Here is a 14,766-nt window from a genome sequence, read left to right on the forward strand (position 1 = left end):
CTAATAGCAAAAAATACTAAATTTTAAAAACATCTCATATTTTAACTGGACAAACCTCACGACACACCGCGGGACAAATTTAACTAACACGCACTCTAGCCTCTTTCACAGTCTAGATTGAAATGGATGAGAAGCTATTCCTAAAACCCTCAGAAAAACGATTTTTGGTTCTAGATACCCGAAAGTACGTAATTTTACCGAAGTAAAACTCGTATTTCGAAAAACGAACTTCTTGGACAATTGATTCTGAATCGCTATCTCATTCCCTCTCGAAACATTTGCATCATATCATTACGCACCAATACCCTCACTTGCGTTCAAATAGTTTTTCTGGTCGGGCGGTTGATAAGACAACGACAACGAGGTCCGTTCGGCGACCTTGCTCTAGTTTGTGCAGTCGTGAGACAGATTGGGAAAGAGAAAAACGTGCGTGCGCGAGCGGATGGTACGCTTTAGCCGCCTATTGTTCATTCTTCCTTCTACGGAATAGAGGAAGTGAACACATATTTGCAACAGGGAATTTGGCTTACTGAATTTGGAAGTTATTTTGACTTCTGATACACGTGATCGCTACAACTAGTAAAAAATCACTCCCGTGCATTGCAGTGCAATACAAATGGAGAGGGCTTCTGTTTAACAACCATCAATCAGATTATTGTTCTCGTAATGCACAGATTCCACCTTCAAAAATGTTACCGCCAACACCGAGTTCCCACCATTCATCTAGATAAACGGTGCCAGGAATAATTTCGCAGGTGTTATTAATGTGGAATACATTTAAGCTTTCAATATAGGGGTCCCGTTTCAAAATATCGGCTGTGGCGCCTAGTCAGATTTTGAACGTTAATAACTTCCATCATACTTAACAGAATAATTTGATTGTTAGGCCAATTTGTTGAAAATATATTCCTCTATGCAGTATTAAAATTTGAAGTATGTATAACATGTACTAATAACAAAAAAAGTGTTTTGAAAAATCTTTCGAAAACTACTCGGAAATGGTGAACATTTTCAGAGCATCTCGATCAGAGCCGTCTATATGGTGCACCAACCGAACAATAAAATGACGAAAAGTTTATATATAGGTCCGCTACAAGTTTGTTCCTACGATTATTCGTATTGGGTACCTTGACGAGAGCAGTTGGTGGAGAAAAGACGGCATATTCATTTGGTTATGCCATTAGTAGCCGGACGGAAAGGAAAGGCTCATGCACGGCACGAGAACGAGCGAGAAAGCGATAGTAGTGCATATTAGCGCGATTATATAAATATCTGTCGGTCGGTTTTTCTCATCATTCGTTCACAATCGTACTAGCAAGCAGTCAAGTCAGCTCAGAAGTCCGCCGGAGGGAAAGCAGTTAGCAATAGACCTTTCTCGTCAGACCTAACACCTGTTTTTCTTATTTTTAATCGAAAGATTACACAATTATAAGAACATTTCCGTAAAAATGAGATTTTTAGGAGCTATCATGATTTTTTAATGATTTTTTAAAATTTGAAATATGCAAGAATGTTGAATATTTTTTTCACCTCAGCAAGAATGGTGGGACTTAAAATGTGCGTTTGGGCAGCACTGTTTTGAATATTTTCACTTAAGTTCTTGGCAACGCGGTAAATGAAGTGGTGAATCGCAGTACAAAATTCATTAGCAATGTAAACAAACTAAAATGAACCTCTCGCTGTAGAACATTGGATGCATTGGATGAAAATGTTTAACCTCACTTTTTTGACATTTCGCAGAGCTTGTTTACATAGGCTTAGAATTTTTTTTTTCGACCACAGTATGAGAAACTTGATTTGGTTTACGAATATCTTGTATTAACAAGCTCGCTAGGCTTTCATTTTTATTTGACGTCATTAGGCAATGTTCCATTAAATTTGGCATTTAGATTTTTCTTGTCCACGATTCGTTGAAGAAAGCGATTTTATTTGTTGCGATCAATTTAACTTGTTTTGTTTTTTGCTGAATTACAACATTAATGGTAATTGGTAATCTCTAGTAATCCTTGAAATTATATACATCGCAATATAGATCCGCACCAGTTGCAGCCGCTCTACCTCGCCGGAATCGAGTTAGCCGATGGTCCAGTCTGCGTCACACTCGGCTGTCGCTGCACCAATGGTAGCTCCCAACCAGGCCTTTGGATTAATTGCTCAAATCGCAGCTACTGCTGGTAGTGTAGCGATCGGCTTCGTCGGTAACACCGTTGGACATGCCCTCATCAGAATGTTCAGCGGTTCCGATTCACAAGAGGCAGCCTCGCTAGGACAGGCTGCCCCGGTATCGGGCGAGGCAAACACTCCGGCAGAACCATGCTCGTGGGAGATCAAGCAAATATCTTGTACCCAAGGCCAGGTCGAGTGTGATTCGGAACAATTACCAAGTATAGAAGTCCATATATATAGCGTTCACGTGATACATTTTCCTTAAAGTTGATTGAATAAAAATAGTATAAATGTTGGCCAAATCCTGCAGCACTATAGGATCACAGATAGAGCATTAACACCAACTCGGTGCTTCGGTGTTTTTTTGCAAACGAACTATCAGGTCTATGTTTTTATTTAGTAAATATTTTAATAAATATTAGTTCATTAGGAGTATGACTTATTTTTATTTTGATGGCGCGGTGAAGGGGTGCTTAAAGTGCGAGTCGTATCTTTAAAATCGATCACTTGAAAGTAGTATAAATAATTATAAATGCGACAACAATAAACTCATAACCTTTTTAATGGTTATTTAGCCATAGGTAACGAGGAAATCGGTATGTTTTATTCATGTACATCAAAAAATACTCAGCAATAATGTAACTTATTATTAATTGTTACGTAGTATAAATGATCATAAAATGCGATAACATAAGCTCATAACCTTTCTAATGGTTATTTAGCCATACTGCCGTGATACGCATAACTGTCCCATCTGCATAGGAAACCCAAATGGGACTGTTATGCGGATCACGGCAGCATAGGTAACGAGGCAATCGGTATGTTTTATTCATGTACAACAAAAATTACTCAGCAACAATTTAATTTATTATTAATTGTTACGCGTGATTTTGTCTCCAGTGATTGGCCAAAATTGGTCGCTTTTAGAATCTGGTGCTCTAAGCATAACTGTCCCATGTTAATAGCGAATCCCATAACACATGGAACAGTATAGCGACCATACAGCTGCAACAGCGAATTTAGCATTGACATCAATATAACCAGGTTGGTTGCAAGCAGAAAGAACAATACTAGCTGGGCTGCTAGCTGTTTGTGCTACTAATAACACTTGCAGTCTGTCAAATTAACATGATTCTATGATCTAGCTTCAATGACGATGGAATATAGCCGAATCCAAAGCCTAACCCATCAGCGCATTTGATCATGTAATGGATATTATAAACTCTGAAAGAAATACATTTTATTGTTGTCTGTTTTTGAGGTTAGAACTTTTATACTATTGTGAGAATGGTCCTCAGCAACTATCCTTCCAAATCAAAAACTCGTGCTAGCAATGGCTTCGTTCAGAAGCGTCAGCATCACAAGCGATGAATATGCATGACTGACGGTCATGGTGTTGAGCGGCTAACCCTGAAATCTATCCCAAAACCGTATTCGTTCGTTCAGTCCGAGCGATATTGCGTAACTCGGGGAACAGGCAAGTGCGACGTCATGTCGTCATGGGCTTCAATTTTGTACATACAGGCACCTATAAATAACCAATCAATTTAATTATGTAGATTTAGGCCATACCGTAAATTTGGCTTACATACCCCGTATCAAGTCCCATCTCGGCCTGCCACTGGTCTATGAAAATACATGTGATAGGACCGCAATGGCCGTTTAGGGTGAACTGCAATAGGTGGCTATCAAGCCGGAACACGTTAACAGTGTGGCCCTGGCTGCCAGTAATGACTGTACCGCCCGCCACTTCCAAACATGTCACCGGTGACCCTGCAGGTGAAACTCCAGGATACATCGAAGCTCCTCCTCGGATGCGTGATGTTGAGCTGGCAACGCTGTGGACGGATTTGAGCCGGCGAGTTGCTGAAATAAACTAATGCTTCCTGCCGAACCGCTGCGTACGTGGGCTAAAAAGAAAAAGAATTAAGGCACTTGATGACATACTCATTACAGACTGAAAATTAAATGACTTAGAATATACAGTATTTTAAAAGAACAAGTAAAATCTGTCTGCGCCCTAGGTGAGCTTAAAAAATTGCTTGAAACATAGAACTTACTTCGCCCATATGCAGACGTAAATCCCCAATCGATCTGAAAACCTTACGTGTACGTTTCCAGTCTCAGAAAATCGATTCGTTCACTCAACCGTGAGACTATCACTTTGTCACCGGCGAGGTTTATGTTAGTTACCCCATTGTTGTGGTTGTTTTCAGCTTCATATATATCCTGCAATGAAACGTCCGTCAATAGTTGTAATAAAAAACAAATGACTCCAAACAATTTACCTAAAAGTTACCAGTCGTTCCCTCCCAGAACTTTAAACGCCCATCTGCACACCCAATCTCTATGAGATCATCAAAAAAGTCCAGATACCAGATCGGCGAAGTCTGGTAACATTTCTTCCGCGCTGAACTTCCTCCTCCAGGTGGCTGAAAACATTCCCCAGCGCTCATCTGCTCTTTAACCGAGTATAGCGTCGAAAAAGGATCGTTTCGCAGCACCTCCAGTTTTAATTCTACTAGATCTTTGCGAATAATTTCAATTAGCAAACTTGCATCCGCCGCGCTAAAAGATTAATCGGGTAATTTTAAAGCTGACACTAAATATTTCGACTTACTTGCATGCCTCTGCATTTTCCGTGGAGGAAGCTGTTTCTCCATATTCGCTTCAGCTCGTTTTTCTTCAGGAGCTATGGACTAGAAGGTTTTTCCGCATTCTCTTTCTCTGGACTGTCAGTCGCCGGTTCTGATTCCTTGTCCTTGGTCATACTCAGATCGCTAACCTATTTTTATAGAAAAGGAAAATTTAAATCCCATGGAACAATGATGGTTCCAAAAATAGTTTAGGTGGTTATGACAAAAAGAACACTTACGAGTGCAGAAATTCCCAGAACCTCCGCCTTTTTGACCCAGTTATCTGCATCGCTTCGACCGGGTACAATGTATGGGAAAACGTCCTGAATCCGAACGGGTACTGTCTCATCGGTGGTTTATGCCTGGCAAATCGCTGAATTTTGCTCAGAACGATCATGTGGAAAAAAACGATGCCTTTTTTGTCTGCTCACTTCGCTGCCATGAAACCGACGATGAGTCCTTTTTCCAAATGAGTCACACGGTTGTCCCGAGTGAATATGTGCGTGTAGAATACGCTTCCATTATGTTTGTTCTGTAAATCAACAAGGACATCTAGACATGAAAAAGAATGTTGCAGGGGGAAGCTTATCGTAAAAACTTACCGAACGAGAAAGTCCTTTCCAAGTATCTTGCTGTTGTGTTTAATGTTGACGGTAACGAAGTCGGAAGCGACTCTGACCTATGAGATTTTTCTGTCCCCGAGCGCTATCAGCGGACACACTACGAATTTAACCGTCAAGTGGCTTTCACTTTTGCTGAGCTGGAAGCGGCCGCTCTGAATCTGTACAGCGACATCCTTTTGAACCACTTCGGCTTCATGAACTATACACTATAATTATATTATACAATGGATTTTTTCATAACGTTTACTATTCCCTAAAATCACGAACCGATCCAATGGCTAATGATTGTGCAGAACTAGGGGAAAGCAATAAAAACATGAACGACAGCGAGCAGGATAAATTCGAGGATTTGAACAATCAGTTAAGTCAGCTGTTGCGGGGTAACACATAACGGGCGCGTTCATCCGAGGTGAGATATAATTTCAAACTGTAACTGTAACTGGTGCCCGACGTCGACAAAAATCAGTCGTTAGTTTTCTGAGATTTTTTCTGCAGAAAACTAAAATATTTAGAAGTTTCAAACAATCAAAAACAAATCTATCAGTGCAGCCAGTTTTAGCACAATTTCATCAAAGTATGCTGTCACTCTGACAGTGTACCTTTATGGGTATACCTGGGTCATAAAATGTGTCCTCAAAAAATCGTCAGAGCATTCCGTATTAACATATTTGTATTTGGTAACCTGGCAGATTGCTGAATCAATTTCCGGATGATTTGATGTGGAAAGATGAAGACATTTTCTAAAAAGGCCCATACGTAATAATATTGATCTTATTATATCTTATTATATGAAAATCGTGATTTTTTGGTAAGAAAAAAGAAATCGGTATTTTTAGTAACATTATTGGTATTGAAATTAAAAATCGGTTTAAATATCGATAAATCGGTATATTCTGCAACACTGTTTTGGGGTTCATCTACGTCAAAACAATGTTTTTGACAAATTGGAATGAACTCTTGGAGTTCATACCCAGTAAACGAAACGGCGAATAACCAGATTAAAACAGATGCCGGCTAGCGGTCGGCTACTGGAACTATGTTATAGGCTACCCGCCGTAACTTTATTTCATATTCCCCACTCGAAGTTCATCCAAATGGTGAAAAAGTATGGAGAATCGAGGTAAAATAGGACAGGGGAATACAGAGTAAAATGGGCAGCTCGAAGAATTTTTGATTTTTTCAATAGTTAGAGACACCAAATTAACGTGACAGTATTCAGAATTGATCCAGCGATGAAAACGGAAGCTGTTCTGCATATAAAATTTTTTGACGAGAAAGGTCTATTATCGCCGTTCGCAGAAGTGCCCCAGCTACTGGTGGCGTTAAGAAGCCCCATCGCTACCAACTACCGACCAGGAACTGTCGCCCTAACTAAAGGGCAACGGAGCAACTAATCTGTAGCCTATCTTTCCAGCGTCTGGTTCGTGAGATTGTACAGGACTGCAAAGTCGAGCTACGCTTACAAAGCTCAGCCGTAATGATGCCCCAAAAAGTCAGCAATGACTACTTGATCGGTTTGTTTGAAGATACAAAATAGTGCGCCAAGCACGTAACTTTCATACCAAATACAACAAACTGGCTCACCGTATCCGCGGGGAATGCGCCTAAATTATGGTTCCACAATAAAACAATAAACGGTTCTTTTCAGGACCAATTAATTGTGTTCTAATAAGAGTTAAACTGAAATTTACATTTTATGGTGTATAACAAATAATTTTCAGAAAGCTATATAAGAAATACGATGTGTGGAAAGAAAGAAAGAAAGAGAATTAAATTATCCTCTCTCGCTCGTTTTCGTGCACTGCTTTTCCATTCCTTTCTGCTGCTAATACCATCATAACTAAAACGAATGTGCGTGTTCCCCTCCACCATCCCATGGCCAGTATCAGCGCTAACAAATAAGACAAAAGAATTTAAATTTGTGAAAATCTTTTCCTTCCTTCTTTTCAAATCTGCATCATTCTTTGAAAATATTGTTGGAATGTTGTTAATGAAAAACTGAACATGCAAGTTTGCTAGCACTGGCCACTAGAATGAAGGCGATGGAAAGACAGAGTATTTGTTTTGGTTATGCTAGTATTGGTAGCCAAACGGAAAGGAAAGGCACATGTATGGCACGAAAACGAGCGAGAGAGCGATAGTAGTGCTTTTTCGTGTGTTCATATATAAATATTGGTCGGTCGGTTTTTCTCATCATTCGTATTCGTTCAAGTACTACCAAGCAGCCAGTCCACCGGAGGAAAGCAGTTGGCAATGATGAAGGTCCGAAAAAGTTCCCCAGCTACTGGTGGCCCATCGTAACCAACTACCGATCAGGAACTGTCGCCATGCCAGTATTTCGCCCTAACTAAAGGGCAACGGTCAAGTACTAGCAAGCAGCCAGTCCACCGGAGGAAAGAAGTTGGCAATGACGAAGGTCCGAAAAAGTGCCCCAGCTACTGGTGGCCCATCGCAACCAACTACCGATCAGGAACTGTCGCCATGCCAGTATTTCGCCCTAACTAAAGGGCAACGTCCAAGTACTAGCAAGCAGCCAGTCCACCGAAGGAAAGCAGTTGGCAATGACGACGGTCCGAAAAAATGCCCCAGCTACTGCTGACCCATCGCAACCAACTACCGATCAGGAACTGTCGCCCTGCAAGAATTTTGCCCCAACTAAAAGGCAACAGAGCAACCAATCTGTAGGCTATCTTTCCAGCGTCTGGTTCGTGAGATTGTACAGGACTGCAAAGTCGAGCTACGCTTACAAAGCTCAGTCGTAATGATGCCCCGAGAAGCCAACGATGCCTACTTGGTCGGTTTGTTCGAGGATGCAAAATAGTGCGCCAAGCACATAACTTTCAGGCCAAATACATTAAACTGGCTCACCGTGTCCGCGGGGTGTGCGTCTGAATTATGCTCCCGCAATAAAACAGTAAACGGTTCTTTTCAGGACCAATTAAATGTGTTCTAATAAGAGCTAAACTGAAATATCCATTGGAGGTGTTTAATAATTTTCAGCAAGTAGGTTAGAAATACGATATGTGGATAGAAAGAGAATTTAAATTATCCTCTCGCTTGTTTTCGCGCACTGCTTTTCCATTCCTTTCTGCTGCTAATACCATCATATTCAAAACGAATGCAATTGTGGCATCCCATGGCCATCCCATGGCCAGTGTTGCCACAATTGCATGTTGCTATTACACTTTTAATTATTTTATCGATTCTCTCTAGTATTGATAAAATATAGAACGTGCAAAGTACACTAATCGCGTGCTTTTATTCGAACTTTTTGGCAGCCTCCTTTGATTAACTGCATATATCATTAGATTTAAATTAACATCTCGAAGTGAAGTCACGATGCTCCGGTTATGTCACAGACATTACCCACCCAGCTTTTTTCGTTTAGTAGAGCGAATACGAACTACTATCGCTCTCTCGCTTGCTCGTTTTCGGGCCATGCGTCTTCCCACCATTCATTTAGTGAGAAAAAAAACGCATTTTCAGTTTTTCATCAATAACATTTCAACAATATTGCTGTAGATTCGAAAAAAAGAAAAATAGTTGGTGATGGAAAAGAATTCCTAATTAGAATTTTTAACTATAATTATAAAGAATCATTTGAAAATTTCACATGCAAACGTAATTTCGTTGCATATCATTAGATTTGGATTAACGTCACGAAGTGTAGTTACGACACTCCGGTTATGTCGCAGACATTACCCACCCATCTTTTAATGTAGAATATTTAATCTAGAAATCAGAAATTTTCGGAAATTTGTTATCGATATTTAAATATCGGTTTTTGTTTTGCAAATAGAGAAAAATTCTGATATTTCAGAAATTCAGTGAGTATGGCAATCCTGTCAACAAACGAAAGCCACACCAAAAAAGAATGAGAAAATATTTTTCGTTGTGATGCAAAAGGCGGGCCTTCCATCAACTTTGCAAATGTTATAAAAAGAATGAACATCGACTCAGTAGCTATCCATTTTGGTCTTGGTTAACGAGTGAGTCGTATCAAATGGCACGATCTCGTTCTTTGAACGCTAAGTATGCGGCAATTTACCGCAAGCGGAAGAGGCAGGTGCCTCCATTGACCTGTGAAGGAGAGAAAGGAGAGCCGAGTCGCTTTTCGAGGCGACTAGAGCAGCAGCAGGAAGGAGGACCGAGTCGCCGTGTGGGGCGAGTGGAGATGGATGGACAGACGAGACGAGCGGAGGAGGAAGAAGTGGAAGTGGTGCCAAGTCCGTTGCCACAGACGAGGCGAGCGGAGGAAAAAGTGGATGAACGAACGAGTGTCGAAGTGGTGCCAAGTCCGTTGGCTTCAGGAGCAAGCGCGATTCATGAAGAACACTCGATTGGATGCATTACTGGTATGTTCTATTAATTTATTAGTTAATAGTACAAACTTTACACACAGACTGGCAAAGTGTCACAAAATTGCAGCCAAACGCACTGTCAAAAAGTGCAGCCAAACGAGCAAGTTTTTCATGTAAAAGTAGGCTTGTATATATTCATGGTTGCTAGTATAACTGTTTTTGTCTCCGCAAGTTTGTTTGTAATGAGTCTGTAGTGAACAGTTATTTAAGAAAGTTCGTTCAAACATATCGTTACACTCATGTAGTGATACTATTACATTCGCTTGCTACATTTCAATACCAGGTGTTCGGACCTCTAGTTCGGACAACTAAATTTCAATAGCAGCTTTTTCTGTATTAGCAGCTTTAAACTATCAACAAATCCATTTTATTAAACAGAGATCTGATTCAATTTATCAATTTTCACTTACATGAATAGTTTTCCTTTTGACACCTTTTCCTCGATACTAGCTATGCGTGGTGGCACTTTGACTGCCACTATTAATAATAATATAATTGATGACATTAAATATATGAAAAGATTTTGTAATCAACTTACATAACCGTTGCTCAGAAAATTCAATTAATAATCAACTTTAATTTTGTCCTACTGATCATTCCACGCGGTAAGTTAAGAAATGTTGATTATGGGAGATTTCAATTATATTGCTGCCTTCGAAAAGATTTTAAGTCTACTTACATATACGATAGTTCGATCAATAGAAGTAATTTTAATAGATTAATATAAATAATTTTAATGCTATATACTCGAAATTTCACCGCTAATTATGGGTAACCGTCCTAGACACAATGTGACACTAGCTATCTTTTACCAAATTCAAGTGTGGTTCTTTCAATCTCACTCTCCACTGTCATTCGTTTGGGGCCTGACTTTCCGGGTAGATAAGAGTACACTCAATGCCTGTCTAGTACTACATTATTAGCAATAGGGTTTACGTTCCTGAATCTCCAGTACCGCTTAGTTTGCTAATCGGTCTTTTCAGTACTGCATTACTGGTTTTTACCATTGCCTGTCGGATCCGTCCATCAGATCCTTTGAATACCTCCATAACTAAACCGCGAACCCAGCATTTACGATTTGCTCCTTCAGCTATATAGACCAAGTCACCGCATTCGACTGGTTCTGCTTCTGTATACCATTTCGATCTTTGATTGAGCGTAGGAATATATTCCGCAATCCCTCTCTTCCAGAAGCTATCGGCTAGAAGTTGTGACCGCTTATAATTGTCCCGGAGTGATGCAGCTTCGCTCGTTGGTTCCGTAGATTGTCCTCCATCATAGGCCGTTACCACTCGCAAAAAGTGGTTGGGTGCAAGTGCCTCCATCGATCCTGATTCCAGGGACAGATAAGTCAGCGGACGCGTATTGATGAGATCCTCCGCTTCGGCCAAGCTAGTCAGCAATACTTCGTCGGTTAGCTTCGTCCCATCGTCGAATGCCTTCAACGCTTCTTTTACTGACCTTACAAGTCTTTCCCACGCCCTACCCATATGTGGTGCTGAGGGTGGGTTAAAGTTCCACCTTGTTCGACTATCAGTAAACGTTTCATCACAATCTGCATTCACTCGTTCTACTTCTTTACTCGCGCCATGAAAGTTTGTACCGTTATCGCTAAAGAATTCAATAGGCATCCCTCTACGGCACACAAATTCCCTGATAGCCATTATACAGGATTGAGTGGTCAAACTATGCACCACCTCGAGGTGAACGGCACGTGTTGTTAAACATGTAAAAAGACAAACCCAGCGTTTTTCATTACGACATACTGTTACTGTCACTGGCCCGAAATAATCAACTCCCATGTAACTGAATGGGCGGCGGTGAGGAGTTACACGTTGCACCGGAAGGGGTGCCATTCTGGGTATAGCTGGTTGACTTTTAGCTATTTTACACCTTACACAAGCCTGCATCACTCGCTTTAAAGCAGCGCGCAAACAAGGAATAACGAATCGTTGCCTAAGTTCGTTTACCGCTGTTTCCATCTATGCATGACCCAACTTCTGATGATAGAAAGCTAGAAGTTTACTCGTCACTGGATGATCCTTTGGCATGATGATAGGGAATAGAATTTCGAAAGGAACCATAGTTGCACGCTCTGCTCTACCTTCCATTCGCAATACCTTCTGTCCGTCTAGGAACGGGGATAGCTTATAGAGTTGACTGTTTTTGTCAAGTGGTATCCACTCTTCTTGCGGACGTTCCTGATTTTTTAATAGTATTCTAACCTCGTCTGGAAAACAATCTGCCTGCATCGTACGCCACAAATGCGTTTCTGACTTTTGATATTCTTCTCTTCTCAGCGCGGCAGGGATAGCTGGTATAAGCCTCTTTACCAGTCCTTTTGACCTATTTGAGAGGGGAAGCGCTTCAATGGCCTGACCTTTCACTCTTCTACGACAGATGGAGATGAATCGAAACAGATAAGCAACTGTTCTCACCATCACCGTCCAGCGAGAGAATCGATGTGGATCTATCATAGATACTGGAACGAAGATGCCGTGGAAAAGAACAGCAGCACGCATCCCCTCTATTGTTTCGGGTTCTACTTTCTTATCATAAGAATAATATGGTTTGGCCAAGCTTCCCTCAGTTGGTAAAGATAGTCAGGTGCACGAACACATGGCCCATCCGATTGCCAGCTATGGTTTCTGTCCCATTTCGTAACCATGTCTGCTACGTTTAATTTCGAAGGCACATGGCGCAAAGCTTAGTGAGACTGTGAATCTCTCCAACTCGAAAGGCAACAAAGTGTTTGTATTTGCGCTGGTCGGATTGTATCCAAGAATGTACAACCTGCGAATCCGACCAAATGAACCGCTCCGATATTTCCAAAGTGTGGTTCTCGTGTACGAAGTTCATTAGTCTTGCTGCTAACAGTCGTGCCATCAACTCTAATCGAGGTATCGATAACAATTTCAATGGTGCGACCTTTGACTTGGCCATTATTAAAGAGCAGATGGGTCCAGATGATGAAAAAATCCGGAAATAAGCGACGGCTTCGTATGTATGTTGGCTTGCATCTACAAAAACGTGCAGCTGTAGAGTCGTATAGTCCAAATTGAGTCCACCTTGAAAGTAATATCGTGGGATACGTATTTCCTCAAATTCTTGCAACCTACTGACACAGCGTCTCCATTTTTCCGCCGCATCATAATTTATTTCGTCATCCCAATCATAGCCAGTACGCCGCAAGTCCTGTAGCAAAATTCGACCGAAGATTGTAAATGGGATCAAGAAACCTTGGGGATCGAACAGGCTCATCACACAGCTTGCAACCATCCTTTTCGTCGGCCGTTGTTCACCTCTCAGATATCGTAACAAATCATCCCTCATTCTGGCCGAGAATGTGAATCCGTCGGTGCCAGTGTTCCATACGATGCCCAGGACCATTTCGTAACCCGTCGCTTTATTTTGGTTGAAGTGTACATGTTGGTCAATCGTTGTTTCACCTAACGCGCTGACAACTTCAATGGAGCTAGATACCCAATTGCGGATCTCGAAACCAGCTTTTGAATGAATAAATCTGACCTATTTTGCACGCCGTATAGCTTCGTCGATCGTCGATGCACTGTTGAAATAATCATCGACGTAATGATTTTCCACAATTACTTTCGCTGCCTCAGGGAACTGCTCCGCAAACTCAGCCGCATTCTTATTTTTAACAAATTGCGCAGCACACGGTGAGCAAGTCGCCCCGAACGTGGCGACGTCCATGATGTAGACGTCTGGTTCCGCCGCAGGATCATTCCGGAAAAGGAATCTTTGGGCAGATGTATCCTCTTTCCGTACACGTAACTGGTGATACATCTCTTTGATGTCCCCACCGAAGCCGACCGCAAACTCTCGAAATCAACATAGAACTGTGGGAAGGGGTGTGAGTATGTCTGGACCCTTGAGCAATTTGGAATTTAATAAAACGCCAGACACGGTGGCAGCCGCGTCCCAGACCAAGCGTACCTTTTCCGGTTTCTTAGGGTTCAATACAATATTCAAAGGCAGATAACAAACTTCGATCGTGTATGGCTAGCTCTTGTTGTGTGGCCTTATGCGCGTAACCTTTTTGCTGGTATTCCACAATCTGTTACCGTACATTTTCATATAATGCCTCATTCTTCAACAGTTTCCTTTCGAGACATTTCAACCTACTGAATGCCATTCTGTAACTATCGGGAAAGTTAGGATCATCAACCTTCCATAATAATCCCGTCTCGAATTAATTCCCATGTCGTACTGTAGTATTCTCCAAAATTGCTCTTGCTCTAATGTCTTCATCTGACTCTGGAAGTAGGGCCATTGAAATGCCTGTCTCATCGAGAGCATACTGGCTTCTCAGAAGGTCATGAAGATTTTGGTTTGACACGCTGTAACAAGCGTGATGTCCAACGAAACTAACGTCCGATACACCTTTTCCGTGGGGGCCATAAATCGTCCAACCAAGCTTAGACATAACTGCAATAGGCTCCCCTTCATCACCAATGCGTGTCTCAAGTGGAGCATACAAATGTAGATCTTTCAGACCTATAAGAATTTTTGGAATTCCTCGATAATCAGTCACGGGTAAGTCATGCAGATGCCCATACTGCCTAACAAAATCCGCGAAATGAATTGTTTGCTCTGGGAACTTCAGCTCGTTCACCATGTGGGCGTTTTACATTTCTTATAAAAGAAATGTATAGAATTCGCTCAAACTTTCAAGATTTTTTCCTAGGCCCGGAGGGCCGAGTCTTATATACCAATAACTCAGCTCGACGATTTAGGACAATGTCTGTGTGTGTGTCTGTGTGCGTGTAAGTAACGGACAAATTCTCATTCGTGTTTCTCAGCAATGGCTGAACCGATCTTATCCAAACCAGTTTTAAATGGAAGAACTAAAAACAGTAAGAACGCTATTAATTTGTTTTTGATTCTGATGTTTAGTTTCCAAGATATGAATGTTTGAATGCGTAAAAATGGCGTTTTTATCAGTTTTTTTGAATTATA

At 41.3% G+C, this 14,766-nt stretch overlaps 1 protein-coding gene and 2 long non-coding RNA genes across 3 annotated transcripts in view; 1 reads left to right on the forward strand and 2 right to left on the reverse strand.

Annotated features, from left to right (window-relative positions):
• Positions 1-14,766, forward strand: part of LOC131678626 (regulating synaptic membrane exocytosis protein 2) — a 978,270-nt gene that overhangs the window by 109,869 nt on the left and 853,635 nt on the right. The gene's annotated exons all lie outside the window — the stretch shown is intronic.
• Positions 3,050-3,772, reverse strand: LOC131678628 (uncharacterized). The gene is made up of 3 exons (XR_009303694.1): positions 3,759-3,772; positions 3,444-3,694; positions 3,050-3,390 (listed from the first exon to the last, which is right to left on the reverse strand). It is a non-coding gene; the product is annotated as an uncharacterized LOC131678628 (long non-coding RNA).
• LOC131678629 (uncharacterized) lies at positions 4,635-5,288 on the reverse strand. The gene is made up of 3 exons (XR_009303695.1): positions 5,042-5,288; positions 4,787-4,951; positions 4,635-4,734 (listed from the first exon to the last, which is right to left on the reverse strand). It is a non-coding gene; the product is annotated as an uncharacterized LOC131678629 (long non-coding RNA).

Source organism: Topomyia yanbarensis, chromosome 2, assembly GCF_030247195.1.
Source record: "Topomyia yanbarensis strain Yona2022 chromosome 2, ASM3024719v1, whole genome shotgun sequence".
NCBI lineage: Eukaryota > Metazoa > Arthropoda > Insecta > Diptera > Culicidae > Topomyia > Topomyia yanbarensis.